The sequence below is a fragment of the Hevea brasiliensis genome, chromosome 17 (genome assembly GCF_030052815.1).
Source record: "Hevea brasiliensis isolate MT/VB/25A 57/8 chromosome 17, ASM3005281v1, whole genome shotgun sequence".
NCBI lineage: Eukaryota > Viridiplantae > Streptophyta > Magnoliopsida > Malpighiales > Euphorbiaceae > Hevea > Hevea brasiliensis.
The window spans coordinates 48,904,526-48,921,075 of NC_079509.1; the positions used below are offsets into that span (position 1 = coordinate 48,904,526).

General features: G+C 35.5%; 1 pseudogene; it reads right to left on the reverse strand.

The window, feature by feature from the left end:
- Positions 1-2,893: 2,893 nt before the first annotated feature.
- On the reverse strand, positions 2,894-12,669 carry LOC110635996 (uncharacterized; annotated as a pseudogene).
- Between the last annotated feature and the right edge of the window lie 3,881 nt (positions 12,670-16,550).

Sequence of the window (16,550 nt, forward strand, 5' to 3'; positions counted from 1 at the left end):
TATTAATGTGTTTCCTTATGGTGCAGTTGAAATTCAAAGTTTAGGAACTAAAAAAGTGTTCAAGGTCAACGGTCATAGGCTCAAGCCATTTTATGAAGGGTTTCAGGAGCATACAGTGGAGGAGCTCAAATTGAGTAACCCAACTTATGTGGATTAAGGAGCTTTGCTATGTCGAGCTAACGACGATAAACAAAAGCGCTTCTTGGGAGGCAACCCATGAGTGGCTTGTTAGCCACAATCAGATTTATTTTTTTTCCTTTATGTTATTTTATTTTCTAGCATTTTTTTCCTTTTCTTTTGCGTTTAGACTTTACATTGGGAACAATATAATTTTTAAGTGTGGGGGAGGAGAAATTTGTTGCTGCAATCTTTTTAATTGTTTAAAAAAAATTATTCTTATAAGCTTGATTCATGGCTCTATATTAACTCTCGGAGAGAAGTGCTTTGTCCTTGAAATGACTTTTTTACTTTAGGTTGAATTTTTGAGATTTTAGGCAAGGTAATAGTAATTTTAATGATGGATTTTCCCTCTTCTCCATACCATAGAGCAATTTTTTTCTTGCATAAATCATTTAGGCTTGATTTAATGGTGAAATGATTAGTTATGTGTGCTTTAAACTAGTGTCATGCATTTTTTAGAACTTTGTTTAATCTATTAGGGCACTTTATAATATATAGATGCATAAATTAGGGGAAATAAAAGGCTAAACTTGAAAATTGCTCTGCTATTTAGTTAAGCAAGGTAACCAGGGGTCTTCATGAACCCCATGTCGATTCTCAGGCCAAAAGCTAGCTAGGATATGAGCAAGGTACTTTTTTGAAGGTGACGGTTAAAATAAAAAAAAAAAGTAATCTTGATTTAGAGAGAAGTACCAATTTCAAATAAAAAAAAAAGCCCATTTCTATCTCCCCTAAGATTTGCAAAGAGCTATAATTGTTGTGCCTTGATAAATTAACCTTGTGTTTTGGTATGTATTGATTTAAAATTTTATGGAACTTTAATTGTGTGAGCTTAATTGATTTCAAGCTTTTTGTTTTGTGTTGGAGAATTGTTGATATAGTGGTATGGTGTTTATGGAATTTGTTGTGATGGTTATTACCTTACTTGCCTCTTCTTTCAAACTTTTAATCTTTCGTTAGAGAATGTTGTGATAGGGTGAAGTTAAGGAACTTCTAAGTGGAGTTGGTTGAGAATTTAAGTCATGCTTGAGGACAAGCTTGGAATAAGTGTGGGGAAATTTGATAAGTGCATAATTTATTAATTTCACTTCCATCACATTTAGTGTTTCTAAGGTATCTTTATACCTAATTCAGTTGATTAAAGTATAATTATCTATTAGGCATATGTTTAGAGAGTTATTGAAATAATTATGTTAAATGGAGAAATTTTTAGCATTTGCATTAATTTGACTCTTTCTATATTTTTTAGGGTTTTGGTGAAGTTTTAGAGCATAGAAGTGTGGAAGGAAGCTTGGAAAGGTCGAAGGATTGAGAAGCGTTATTGATACAAAGTACACGGGTCGTGTAAGCACAACCATGGACTCGTGTAACATTCTACCAGAAGAAATCCAGAGAACCGAGGAAGAAACAAAATACACGGGCAGTGTAACTTGACCCGTGTAAATCCTGGAGACCCATGTAACCTTCTGTGCCAATACGAAACATACCCACTCAGCTCCAGTAAGTTACACGGCCCTAGGCCGTGTAGTGATACACGGGCCGTGTATTTGGCAATAATCAGTTTCCTAATTTTGCTCCAGTTGTAGTTTTTGACAGAGAGAAAGACTCTTAAACCTAACCTTAGGCCATTTATTATATATAGAAGAGGCAGCAGCTGACACAAGGGGGATCAGACTTTCGTTCTCCATTCACATTCTAGATTTCTTCAATTTTCTTCTTTAATTTTCTGTAAGCCATGAACATGAGTTACTAAGTTTTCAATTTAGTTCAAAGGATTCAAGTTCTTTTGCCTGATTTGTGAGATCAGGTTCTTAATTTGATTTATGTCTTTTGAATATCTATTGTTTTCTTATTTCATTGTCTTTGATTTATTGAATGATTTACTAAAAAGGCCTATTAGTTAATTGTTTGATGTGATCAATTGCTAGTTCATCTTCATAATCCGTAATTGTTGTGTAAGATTGAACATGAGTAGCAATTAGATTTTATTGATTATGATCCCAGTTTTTTATAATAACCTAAGGAAACAATAGGGTGAATTAAATAATTTATGTTTCATAAATTGTTGTTCAGCTTAACTACTTTCTATTCTTAAAGTAGTTATTAATTTGATGAGAATTGCTTAATACCAATTTAGTTAATAATTAGAGCCAACAAGAGTGCTAGGCTCAAATTGATGAGTATAGGGAAGTTAGGGATTTCACCTCGCTGTTTAGTAAATCTATATTAAGTATTTAATAAGAGATAATTTTCTTTTGTCTATGATCGAATCAATGCATTGGAATGCGAATTACCTTGGACTGAAGTTTATTTAATTTGAGAGTTTCTTATTTAATTTTAGATCTTAATTTTGGATTTTTGATTTCTTTTTTGGATTTCTTAATTTTGGATTTTTGATTCAATTACATTGGAATGCATTGGAACAACCATCAATTATCTCTAACTTTATGAAAGAGAATGTGCGTGACCTTATGGGTAGAGAGAGGACCAGCTCGTATATATATATTTATATATCCAAGACTTATATATCCAAGACTTAATCTGATATGTTCATCAAGTATCTTTATACAATTAGAATTAAGATTTACTTCAATTAAAGTAATTCTTGTATAATTAGAATTTATATTAATTAAAGTAAATATCAATTAATATTGGATCACATTAAAGGAATTGATTTTAGCTTATATTATAATATTAATTATCGGACAAAATCTTACACAGAGTACTTCGCCATCCATCCCTTAATTATCTCAGCCTCAGTCTTTCGTTGCATGATTAACCACTGTGGATTAGTTGCTTTTGCTCGAAGCAAATCCAATGCATGGGAACCTGCCATATTAGCCATATTAATTAATTATTGAGCTCTATCACAATCAATTTAACGTATTCATTATAAAATTTCTCATTGATTAGACTAGGATAAAATGTGTTGTTCAGAACAATCCTGACTGCTTTTAATATAAAAAAATAAATAAATAAATAAAATTATGTTAAAACAGATTTTAACAAATTGTATAATCGTTCTCAAAAAAAAAAAAATTGCATAACTATAATACAACTTGTGATATTAATTTGTAATATATCAAAAGTAAGTTTATATATATATATATATATATATATATATATATATATATAAAATTGATTCCATTAAAAGTTAAATTTGAGATTTTACAGTTTTTAGTAACAATATTTTTTTGCACAAAAAAGTTTAGGCGAGGGAATACTATATCTCCAATCTAGAGTCCAAGAATATAAATAGCTTTATTGAAAGATTATAGTAAAATATATAGATCTTACACCAAGAAAAGTAATTGTTGGAACTGGAACTCTTAATCTAATGAATGCTAGCGTTTATTGAGCTTTTCTAATTAAATCAATCTTCTTGATCAGCGTCAAAATGTCAAGTTATTATTTTGTTGTAAAGCAAAGCAGGATATAGATTCTCTAATCATTAAAAGTGATTCATTTATTTCTCTATTTGGACATGCATGTTTCATTGTACATTAAGTATTGAACATACCGTTAACTGTGTAAACAGCAAGAACTGTATCAGAAATGTTCTCTAGTACCCTGTTGAACGTACACATGGAAATTAACCTATTAAACCAGGCCAACAACACAATTAAGCAGATATAATTTGTGTTTTTGCATACCTTCCACTACTTAAAGGATCTCTGAGTCCATTTGAGAAGATAATGTTGCTAGCAAACCTTTGGAGAATTAATTTTATATCCTGAAATTAATTATTTGACATTAGTAAATTAGAACCACCAAAAAAGCTTGAAATTTCTATGGAAAGATCTTTAGATTTAAAGAAAAAATTAATAAGTTTTAACTTCTTACATGGCCTCCATAATAGGTGGTGATCCAATGAGGCCTAGGCACAACACCAAATTCGGATTTGCATTGCTTGATGCGACTGCTTAATATAAAAGGAGCAGGAGGTATACTATCTCACTACATGTCTACAATTTTACACAATAACTACAATGTCAGAGATCCTATTTAAGCATACAAAAAAGCAGAGTTGATAATGTTGTAAAAAAAAAATCTCAATTATATTAAAATTAATGATTTGGTCCCCGTGCTTTCAAAAATGCATAGTTTTACACTTACATTTAATTCTATTAACCATTTGGGTTTTTTGTTCATTTTTATCAATTTAACTATTATTTAAGGGACTAAAAGATGGTCAATGAAGGATAAAAATGTTAATAATAATAAAAATTTAGGGAAAAATATTTATAAAGATCAAACTGATGAATAAAAGTATTTATCATTAATAATAAAAGTTAAGAAAAATAGATAGAGGGATGAAAGTGCTTCAAAATACAATGACCAAATCAATAATTTTACTATAATACAGAGATTAAACAATAATTTTTTCTAACAAAAATGGGCATTTATGTATGAATATTAATTTGTACCTGCCATTCCCATCCCAAATCTGTTTCAGATGGAGTATAGGGTGGATTAACATAGCAAGCACTGGAATTGGAACCAGAAGAGGCAACAACAGCTGCAAATATTTTGATGAGAATATCTTTTCCAAAAGGACCTTCATCTATGGCATCACATATCATATCGACTGGATATTCTGGCGGTGCATCATATTGGGCTGCATTACCATACATGGAGATCAAGAATTCTCTAAGCTCAGAAGAATCTTTCAGGGGACTGCCATGGGGGAAAAAGAATAATTGTGAGGCAAAATCTATGTTTAATTCAAGCAACGAATGGATCCAAACAAGAGAATTTATGGCAAATTAATTAAGATGAAGTTATATACTAGCAAGTGTTGAATCTTTGGCTAAGAATTGAAAGACCATTTGGCAGTGAAGCCACTTTATCAATTTCACCCCATGATTCTCGTATAGTTTCGTAGCAACTCTCGCTAGCTTCCTGCACAAAATGGAAACTCGATCATTGCATTGGGCTATTAATCTAGTAGCACATGACTTGTAAACTAACTTCCTTATACATTTTCTGAAGAGAGATTTCTAAGCTAAACAAATAACAATGAAAAGGAGAGAACGTTCAAGTTGCTTATGTTACCCTAAAATCCTTGGTGACAACCCAAAAGTATGCATCCTGTGGTGCTATATTATCAAAGTAAAGGACTGGAGCTGACGATGCCAGAGCTCCAAGGGCAACATGGGGATATTTTAGCCGAAACCATGAAGCCAGCACTAAGTCAAAGTAAAGATAAAAATAATTAAAAAAAAAAAGATTACAGATTAAACGAAACGATAGCAATAAGTAAACAATATATTACTAGTTTTAGAAGAAAAGGAAATGCAGTCACTTACTTTCCCCATATGATCCTCCAATGACTATTACAGGAGAATATTGGGCAGATAATTTCTTCTTTAAATAAATGAGAATTTCAGCATAATCTGCCAAAGCTTGAGCAGAGTTGAAATAGCCTCGAACATTTGCATTTTTTAAGGCTTTTATAAATGATCCGAATGGAGCAGATTCCCCATAAAATCGGTGCTATATATACAAAAAATTAAAGATGGCAAATTCATCAGTATTTTTCGAGGCTTCACCTGATCCATCATAAACCTAACACATAAAAATTTATGATAGAATCCACATATTCAACATACGAATTTTAGCGTTATATATTTATGTAAGACAATATATATTATTTGTATTAGAGTTATTTTTAAAACTATGAGGTATTGAGCCTGTTGTTAGTCGAAGCAATTCAAAAGGGAAATAAAAACGCTTAACATATGTGTATCTTCTAGTTTGTGATCGTATACCGCTATAAATACCACAAGAGCACTGAACTAGCAGCATTTTCAGTGAGAAATCCAATTCCTGCCAGATCTTCGTTAATTGGTGCTTCTGCTCCAAGATATGCAAAGAATGGTGCACTGGCATTGGCACCACCCCAATACTTATAATTGATCACATATCTTTGCTTGAAGTTGGTGTGGCTTTCAGGCCTATGGTTGAAATGATCAAGAGTCTGAGCATAATAAAACGTCTGAAAGTCCTCCGACATGGATGTCCCTGATGTCTCGGGCAGTCGCCAGATTCTGCCTCGCAGAGGATGTAATCGAGGAATAATATTATCAGCGAATGCTGTCGCAAATGAAGTAAAATATTAAAGCAATTTATTAGTATATATTTAAAGAACTTCACATGCGCGGAAAATACTTAGTCATTTAATTAAATTGAATGATTTTTGTCATACATTCTCTTTATTCGTTGCCATCAAATCTCATCACTTTTGATATTCAATAATTATTAAAATGAAATTACGAAAGAGCTATGAATATATTCAATGGTAGCTATAAAAAAATTTTAGAAAAATAAATGTCAAAATTTGATTGACAAAAACTCAATAAAGTTTTAATAAATTTTAAAAATTTGATTGACTCTGCCAAAATTCAAAGAATTTAATAAAATTACTAAAATACTATAAAATTTGACTTTTTTTTATCAATAGCCTTTAAAAAAAAATTGAAAGTCATTTTTCAAGCTTTACAAAGATATTAAGATGGGAATAAATATATGAATATATAAAATAAATATATACATATTCACTACTTTACTGGTCACTATTACTTTACTGTTCAAATTATAGTGATGGAAATTTAATTGTCTCTATTTATAAATTATCAAGAGTTGTTTCTATATGATGGTACACAAAGGAAACAAAAATGTTTAATCTATTTTCATAACTTATGGACATAAAAATTATAATAAGAACTACGAAGAGAACGTAATACTATCTTCATAATTTATAGAGACAATTTTTATAATTTATTGAGTCAATTTTTATCATCTTCTCTATTCGTAATTCTTATAAGGAATAAGTACACTTTAATAGCCAATGGTTTAGATGTTTTATTAATAGAGGTGTGAGATTTTTTTTTTTTTTTTAAGTCTATATTATTATACTGTTAGTATCTAAGCACAAAATTTTTAACAATCAAATAAGTGAAACCTATTTATCACGTCATTTAAAGAACACATAAAGACTTCTCATGTCAGCATATATTAATATCACTTAACAACTTTATCCTTAAATACTAATAATATAATAATATATGATTAAAAAAAAAGCTTTAGACCTCTATTAATAAAATGTGCAAATTATATGATACTAAAGTGTACTTATCCTTTCTTATGAGAAATTCTTATAGTACTATTTTCAAGAAATAAAAAGAAAAAAAAAAGCATGGGAATTATAGCAAATGAAATTGAATTTTAACTTGATCTCATATAAGAATTGAAAATTGTGACACTCCCTACCCGTCTACAATGTAGCCGAGCAAGATATGCCATAGTGTGCTGGAGCACAAAATCATATTTCCATTACAAGTTACCCTTTTTAAACTCATTTATCTACAATTTTGATTAATCTGAATTTTTTCGCAAATTTTATAGAAAATCCGGCAGAGTGCCGGCTATAAATTGGAAAAACAGTTCTTCTGAACCTATTTAAAAGACACTTCAAATATAATTTCCAAATCCAGAACTCCATTATACACACATCTCAACTCAATCTCAAAATCTCAATACTATTTTCAAAATTTTTTTTCTGTTCACATCATCACTTGAAGCACATTCATGAATATTTCTCAACATTTCATTTTTTCAACATAATATACAGAAAATTTCAATAACATGAAATTTCATAACTTTACATTATCACATAAGTTCAAGAATTTGTAATTACAATCAAAACTAATACAGAATGCAAAATACAAAATGCCACCCAAAGTCCTAATATCCTACCAAGTGCACTGCAGATGTGAGGTGACTCTGGACTCGATGTCACTACGAAAGTTCACCCGATCGATGTCCATGGGCTCCCCAGCTATGTCTCCAGTACCTGCGTGTGGCAAAAGCGACGCGCTAAGCAATTCTGCTTAGTGGTGACAGTATAAAATAAAATAACTAAAATAAAGTAAGTATGCAGAATGTATGTTTACATTTTTGTTAGACTTAATTTCTGATAGTTATTGCAGTATTATTCGATTAAAATTTGTTAAGATTTATTATCATTGCCCGAGTAACCCATACTAGTCGACTGGACAAGATAAATGGGTAAACTGGCACTGGGTACTAAGTACCTCGGACCATCACACCATCGGTTACATTGTGTCTCCTGGTGTGCAACAGAATAGCTAATAAGCTGTAATGATTATCAAGGATAAAACCCAAGTATAACAACTCAAATAACATAGCCAAAGGCTATTATGTCACAGAATGGCATGTGAGGCCATAAAACACAGAATGGCATGAAGCCATATGCAGTACTACTAACAGAACCCTATTGGCATGCCAACCTATCCAAACCAATCTTGCTAGGTGTACTAGGGCATATTACACTCTTAAATTATACAATTCTTGAAATTCAAGTTTAGGTGTTACTATTCAATTCATTAGTCAACAAAAATGTTGACTTTTACATGGACAATAGGTACATTGATTTTAATACTCCCAACATACCACATTTTGCATTCTAAAATTGTTGGTATTGGTTGCCAATACTATTTCTAAGCTTAATGTTAATTGTTCAAAATTTTCAGATTTCAAACTTTGTGTTTACTGTTCCATTAGTTATTTTTGCAGTAGGAATTTGGCAAAGTGGTCAACATAAAAGTTGTTCCTTATTTTGTCTAGTTATATTTATTTTTTTGAATCACTCCATTTGGAGTTTTGTAGCTCAAGTTATGGCCCAAAAACCACAACTGGCCGGATTACAAATTTTCCAGATTTTCTGGACTGACCAAATCTACAGTATTTTGAGCAGTGATTGCAGGTCACTTTTTGAATATGTTATGGTCATAATTTGGGTTAGGTTTCTTCATGAAAGTTGTAGGTCTATATCTCAGCTTATTGCTGGTAAAATTTGAGGTGAATTGGACCTTTCTACACTGAGTTATGGCCAAATGACTAAATACTGTTCATTTGGTCATTTTGCCCAGGCAGAATGCAGGTCACCCGGATTAGGGCAATCTTTAGGTCAACTTGGTTTGGTTTTATGGGCATGGTTTCTTCACCAAAGTTGTGCCATTATGTGTCTAGTTTCATCTCCAATTTGCCTTGCACCAATTGAACCCCTACAACTCCAGTTATTGCTGCCCAAACCTGCTGAACTCATGCCTAGTCCTGCAGGTCACCAAGGGCAGCCACACTAACTTCAATTCCCACTAAACAAACCACTTCATTTCTTATTCACACACAGCCCAATGGTCAGTAATTGACCATTAAAACTCTCTTTCACCAAATACATGAACAAAGTCTCAATTTGGGTCCAAACCCTAGCTCCACCATTCTAGATTGTTGCATTACTTGCACTTCACCTTCCTAATCAATATATTAGTGTTAAGGGCAGCCACAATATCATTTTAATTCTAAAAAATCTTTCAAACTCAACCAAGTTCAAGGCTGCTGGAATTTTAAGCAAGACATACGCATGATGTTTACTCAATTTTCTTGTAAATTTGCATCAAATACCACTCCTTCAACATGAATTGAAAGATAAAAATCAAGTTTAGTCACTAACCTCTAATGGAGTGAAATTCAAACTTGCTAGGGTTCTTCTTTTTCACTTCTTTTGTTCCCAGAAGATTCACCAAGATGAAATACCAAAGTTTTGTGTTGCTAAGTTAGGGTTTTGTTGAGAGAGGACTAAGGGAAGGGAGCTTTGTTAACTTGAAAATGGTGGAGTGAGGGAGAGGGCATGGAACGGCAAGAAGAAGAAGAAAGAGTGGCTGCTGCGTTTTCTAGAGTTTTACTTCTTTTTTTCATCTTTTAATGTATTATAATTGTCTTTCTTTAATTTGATTGGCCATAACTTTTTAATTACCTCATGCTTACATAAGCATGAAATAATAAATCTCATTTATTTACAATTTCTTTTCTTTCTTTTCCTATTCATTTTTAAATTATTTTTCATCAATATTTATTCATATTTTATGTCATAATAATTATTTACTTAACTGGACAAGTCGGCCAAAAATCACCTCTGAAGGCGAAATGACCAAAATGCCCTTCGTTTGGCTTAACAGACTAAAATTGTATGTACCTATTGAAAAAAATTTTTAAGCATTTTCTTGGCATTCTAATGCCATAGGAACCTCAATGACCCTTCTCTGGAGTCCCAAAAATTATTTTATGAATTTTCCCTCTGGTTTAGGGCTCCTAGTTGCGAGAACCGCAACTTCCCACTAGGTTACCCATCGCTAGGGCACCGGCTCATTTAACTTGGTTGTATTTTATTTCTAAAATTTTTTCTAAATTTTTCTTATTAATATTTGAGTTAATTATGGTTCCTCACTTTAGTTTAAATATTTTTCCGGACGTTCTAGCTATCCGGACCGACACTGGTCACCGAAATAGTAGAATGTACGGAGTTGCTACAGGGAGGGTATTACAACACTTTCCCTCTAATTTAAATTTCGTCCTCGAAATTTACCTGATGCAAACAGTTGAGGAAACTGTTGCCTCATCGTCTTTTCACTTTCCCAAGTTGCCTCTTCAGTGTTATGATGCCTCCAAAGTGCCTTTACCAGTGGAATTTGTTTATTTCTCAGTTCCTTCACTTCTCGAGCCAAGATCCGTATGGGTTCTTCTGCATATGTCAAGTCCGGTTGGATTTCAATCTCTTCCATGGAGATGACATGTGAAGGGTCTGAGCGATATCTTCTTAACATAAAAACATGAAATATATTATGGATCTTATCCAGTTCTTGTGGTAAAGCTAGCCGATAGGCCACTGGTCCCACACGTTCAATGACTTCATATGGGCCAATGAACCTAGGGCTTAACTTACCCTTTCTCCCAAATCTCAGTACTTTCTTCTACGGTGAGACTTTGAGAAACACTTTGTCGCCAACTGCATATTCTATCTCTTTTCTCTTTAAGTCGGCATAATATTTCTGTCTATCCGAGGCAACCTTCATATTTGCTTTGATTATTTTCACTTTCTCCTCAGTCTGTTTCACCAGGTCTGGCCCTACCAGTTTGTCTTCGCCCAATTCAGTCTAGCACATTGGAGTTCTACATTTCCTTCCATACAGTGCTTCATACGGGGCCATTTGGATGCTAGCTTGGTAGCTATTATTGTATGCAAATTCTTCCAGTGGGAGATATCTATCCCAACTCTCCTCAAACTCAATGACACAACTCCTCAGCATATCCTCCAGGATCTATTACATAATTCACATTGTTACCATCATTTCAATTTGTAAATTGTGAAAATTCAATTAGTTTTTAGGTTTACCTGGATTACTCGTTCTGACTGTCCATCCGTCTGAGGATGAAAAGAAGTGCTAAAACGGAGTTGTGTGCCCAAGGCTTCTTGCAACTTTTTCCAAAATCTCGATGTAAACCTTGGTTCTCGGTCAGATATGATGGAAAGTGGGATCCCATGCAGTCTAACTATCGCATTGATATATAATTCTGCTAGCTTCTCCAGTGAGTAGTCAGTCCTAACTGACAGAAAATGTGCTGACTTCGTCAATCTATCCACTATCACCCATACTGCATCATGCTTCTTCTGGGTGAGAGATAGACCACTAACAAAATCCATAGTGACCCGGTCCCATTTCCATTCAGGTATGCTTATAGGCTGTAGCAATCCTGATGGAACTTGATATTCTGCTTTAACTTGCTGACATGTCAAACACTTAGTCACATGATCAGCTATATCCTTCTTCATACCAGGCCACCAATAATGAGGCTTCAAATCATTATACATTTTTGTGCTTCCCAGGTGCATAGCATAAACACTAGTGTGTGCTTCTTTCAGAATACTAGTCTTCAGTTCCCTATCATCTGGTACACACACTCTTCCTCTGTAGTACAGACACCCATCTGCTTTCACCTCATAATAAGTTTCCTTCCCCTCTGGAATTTTACCCACAATAGCCATCAATTTGTCATCGGCCTTCTGCCCATCTTGTATTTGCTGTAGCAGGTATGGCTTCACTTGTAACTCAGCCAAAATAGCTCCATCTTGAGCTAAGGACAGACGGGCATTTAGTGATCTTAAAGCTGTGATGGACTTCCTACTCAAAGCATCAGCAACTACATTTGTCTTCCCAGGATGATAATCTATCACACAATCATAGTCCTTTAGGAACTTAATCCATCGCCTCGATCTAAGATTGAGCTCCTTCTGGGTTGGCAAATATTTTAGACTCTTGTGGTCTGTATAGATGTAGCATTTTTCACCATATAAATAATGCCTCCATATCTTCAGTGCGAAGATAATTGCTGCTAACTCCAAGTCATGAGTAGGGTAGTTTTGTTTATGTGGCCTTAACTGCCTGGAAGCATAGGCAACCACTTTCCCCTCTTGCATCAATACAAACCCTAGCCCATTATGCGAGGCATCACTGTAGACCACAAAGTCTTTTCCCAACACTGGCTGTGTTAACACTGCTGCTTCTATCAACATAGCCTTCAGCCTCTCAAAACTGGCTTGGCACTTGTCGTTCCAGCCAAATTTCTCATTCCTGTGTAACAACTTGGTCATTAGAGCAGCTATAAGAGAGAACCCCTTCACAAATCTTCTGTAATACCCAGCTAGCCCCAAGAAACTTCTGACCTCAGTTGTATTTCTGGGAGGCTTCCATTCCATCACTGCTTCTATCTTTTTGGGATCCACTCTAATCCCCTCAGCTGAAAATATATGTCCAAGGAAGGAGATTTCACTCATCCAGAAGTCACACTTGGACAACTTAGCATACAGCTTCTTTTCTTGCAGGGTTTGCAGAACAATCCTCAAATGTTCATCATGTTCTTCCCTAGTCTTGGAATACACTAGAATATCATCAATAAAGACCACTACAAACCAATCTAAATATGGATGAAAGATACGGTTCATAAGGTCCATAAATGCTGCTGGTGCATTTGTTAACCCAAACGGCATCACCAGAAATTCATAATGCCCATATCGGGTTTTGAATGCAGTTTTTGACACATCTGCATCCTTTACCCTTAACTGATGATACCCTGATCTGAGATCAATTTTTGAAAATACACCGGCTCCCTTTAACTGATCAAACAGATCGTCAATTCTGGGCAACGGATATTTATTTTTCACAGTTACTTTATTCAATTGCCGGTAATCAATACACAATCTCAAGGTTCCATCATTCTTCTTCACAAACAGCACCGGAGCTCCCCATGGTGACACACTGGGGCGTATAAACCCCTTATCAAGCAACTCTTGTAACTGAATTTTCAACTCTCTTAATTCAGTGGGTGCCATCCTATAAGGAGCAATAGAAATTAGTACTATACCCGGCATTACCTCAATAGCAAACTCGACTTCCCTTTCTGGTGGTAAACTAGGCAATTCTTCAGGAAACACATCTGGGAAGTCTCTTACTGTGGGTATATCACCGCAGTTAAACTTAGCCTGCCTAGTATCAACCACGTGTGCTAGGTAAGCTTCACAGCCTTTTCTCATCAATCTTCTTGCAACTGTGGCTGAGATAACATTGGACAGAAAATCTGTCTTTTCACCCACAATAGTAATCTCATTACCTTCAGAAGTTTTCAGAGAAATCCTCTTCAATTTGCAATCAACTATTGCCTGATGACGTGACAATCAGTCCATTCCCAAAATCACGTCAAACTCGTGGAAGGGCAATTCAATTAGGTCTGCCGAGAATTCATACCCCTGAATCCTCAACGGGCAACCTTTGTACACTTTATTCACTACCACACTATGGCCTAGTGGATTTATGACCAGAATGTCTTGATCACTCTCCTCTACTGGAACTCCCCTCTCTACGGGTAGTTTGATGCAGATGTATGAATGAGTGGATCCTGGATCCAACAATGCAAGCACAGATGTGTTATAGAGGGAGAACGTACCCCTGATGACGTCTGGGGCATCTTGCTCCTCCTGAGCTCTGATGGCATAGGCTCTGGCAGGTACTCTGGCCTCTGGCCTCTCAGCTGACTAGAATGCAGGCCTCAGTGATGGACCAGCTGCCTTAGATTTACTAGGCTTCCTACCCCTTTGAGGTGCAGGAGCAGATCTGTCGACTTGTGTTGGAGCAGCTGTAGTAGTCCGCTTTGGACAATTTTTGATCTGATGTTCTGTAGATCCACATCGTAAGCATGTACCAGTCACTTGCCAATAGTCCCCCTTATACCACTTCTGGCAGTATGGATAGGCAGAAGATGCTGGGGCTGGTCCCCTGAACACCGTCCCTGGAGAGCTATCCATAGATGGTGTGGACTAGCCTCTCCTAGGTGTGAACTGTGGTATGGGCCCCTGAGACTGACCCTGACCTTGTGGTTGTCCTGAACCCTGAGCAGGAGGACCCTTACTCTTCTTACTAGGAGTAGAAAATGAACTGGATTGACCTGGACCCCTCTTCTGCTGTCTTTCCCTTCTATTTTGCTTTATTCGGACTCTTTCTACTTTTGATGCAGCATCTACTAATTTGGCAAAATCTGTGATCTCCAATGCTGTTATCATGACTTTGATATTGTCAATGAGCCCTTCTTCGAACCTTCTGCACCTCTCTGCCTCTGTAGGGACTATCTCCCTCCCATACTGGCTCAGTCTGACGAATTCTCGCTCATACTTTACCACTGATAGGTGCCTCTGTCTCAGACTGATAAATTCTCTTCTTCTCTCTTTTAAATACACCTTACTGACATACTTCTTTCTGAACTCTGTTAGGAAGTAATCCCAGGTAATCTGATCTGGTTGCACCTCACTGGTTACAGTGTCCCACCACCGGTATGCATCATCTTAAAGTAGGGACACAACACCCTCCAGATTTTGCTCAGGGGTGCAATGAAGCTGTTTTAGCACTCTGATTATTCTATCCAACCAGTTTTTGGCTGTCATGGGATCATCCTCCTTCTTCCCAAAGAAATCCACAGCCCCATGTTTTCGCAATTTCTCCATATGGGACTTCTGTGGTGCTGGTGGAGGTTGTGGCTGTGGTTGTGGTGGTGGAATTGCCCCCATCATTTGTCGGTAAAACTTGGTCATTTGTTGAAATAGTGCAAACTGAGGTTGCGCAGGTGCCTCAGCTGCTGGTGGAGCAGATTCTCCCCTGCCCCCAGATTCAGCCCTTGGTGGAGCACGACTCTCCACCTCTTCATCAACTGCTCTTTGAGAAGCAGGATCCATATCCTAATCAAAATAAGAAAAAAAAACAGATATGCATCAGTGTCACCTCAACACTTACAAATGCAATGCAATGGTATGCACTCTATCTAGGCCCAGAAATGCCTAAACTGAGGCTCTGATACCACTAAATGTGACACCCCTTACCCGTCTGCAGTGTAGCCGAGCAAGATATGCCACAGTGTGCCGGAGCACCAAATCATATTTCCATTACAAGTTACCTTTTTTAAACTCATTTATCTACAATTTTGATTAATCTGAATTTTTCAGCAAATTTTATAGAAAATCCGGCAGAGTGCCGGCTATAAATTGGAAAAACAGTTCTTCTGAACCTGTTTAAAAGACACTTCCAATATAATTTCCAAATCCAGAACTCCATTATACACACATCTCAACTCAATCTTAAAATCTCAATACTATTTTCAGAATTTTTTTTCTGTTCACATCATCACTTGAAGCACATTCATCAATATTTCTCAACATTTCATTTTTTCAACATAATATACAGAAAATTTCAATAACATGAAATTTCATATCTTTACATTATCACATAAGTTCAAGAGTTTGTAATTACAATCAAAACTAATACAGAATGCAAAATACAAAATGCCACCCAAAGTCCTAATGTCCTACCAAGTGCACTGCAGATGTGAGGTGACTCTGGACTCAGTATGCAGCTCTAAAAGTTCACCCGGTCTGATGTCTGCTGGGCTCCCCAGCTATGTCTCCAGTACCTGCGCGTGGTAAAAGCGACGCGCTAAGCAATTCTGCTTAGTGGTGACAGTATAAAATAAAATAACTAAAATAAAGTAAGTATGCATAATGTATGTTTACATTTTTGGTAGACTTAATTTCTGATATTTATTGTAGTATTATTCGATTAAAATTTGATAAGATTTATTATCATTGCTCGAGTAACCCATACTGGTTGAATGGACAAGATAAACGGTTAAACTAGCACTAGGTACTAAGTACCTCGGACCATCACACCATCGGTCACATTGTGTCTCCCGGTGTGCAATAGAACAGCTAATAAGCTGTAATGATTAGCAGGGACAAAACCCAAGTATAACAACTCAAATAACATAGCCAAAGGCTATTATGTCACAGAATGGCACGTGAGGCCATAAAACACGAAATGGCATGAAGCCATATGCAGTACTGCTAACAGAATCCTATTGGCATGCCAACCTATCCAAACCAATCTTGCTAGGTGTACTAGGGCATATTACAC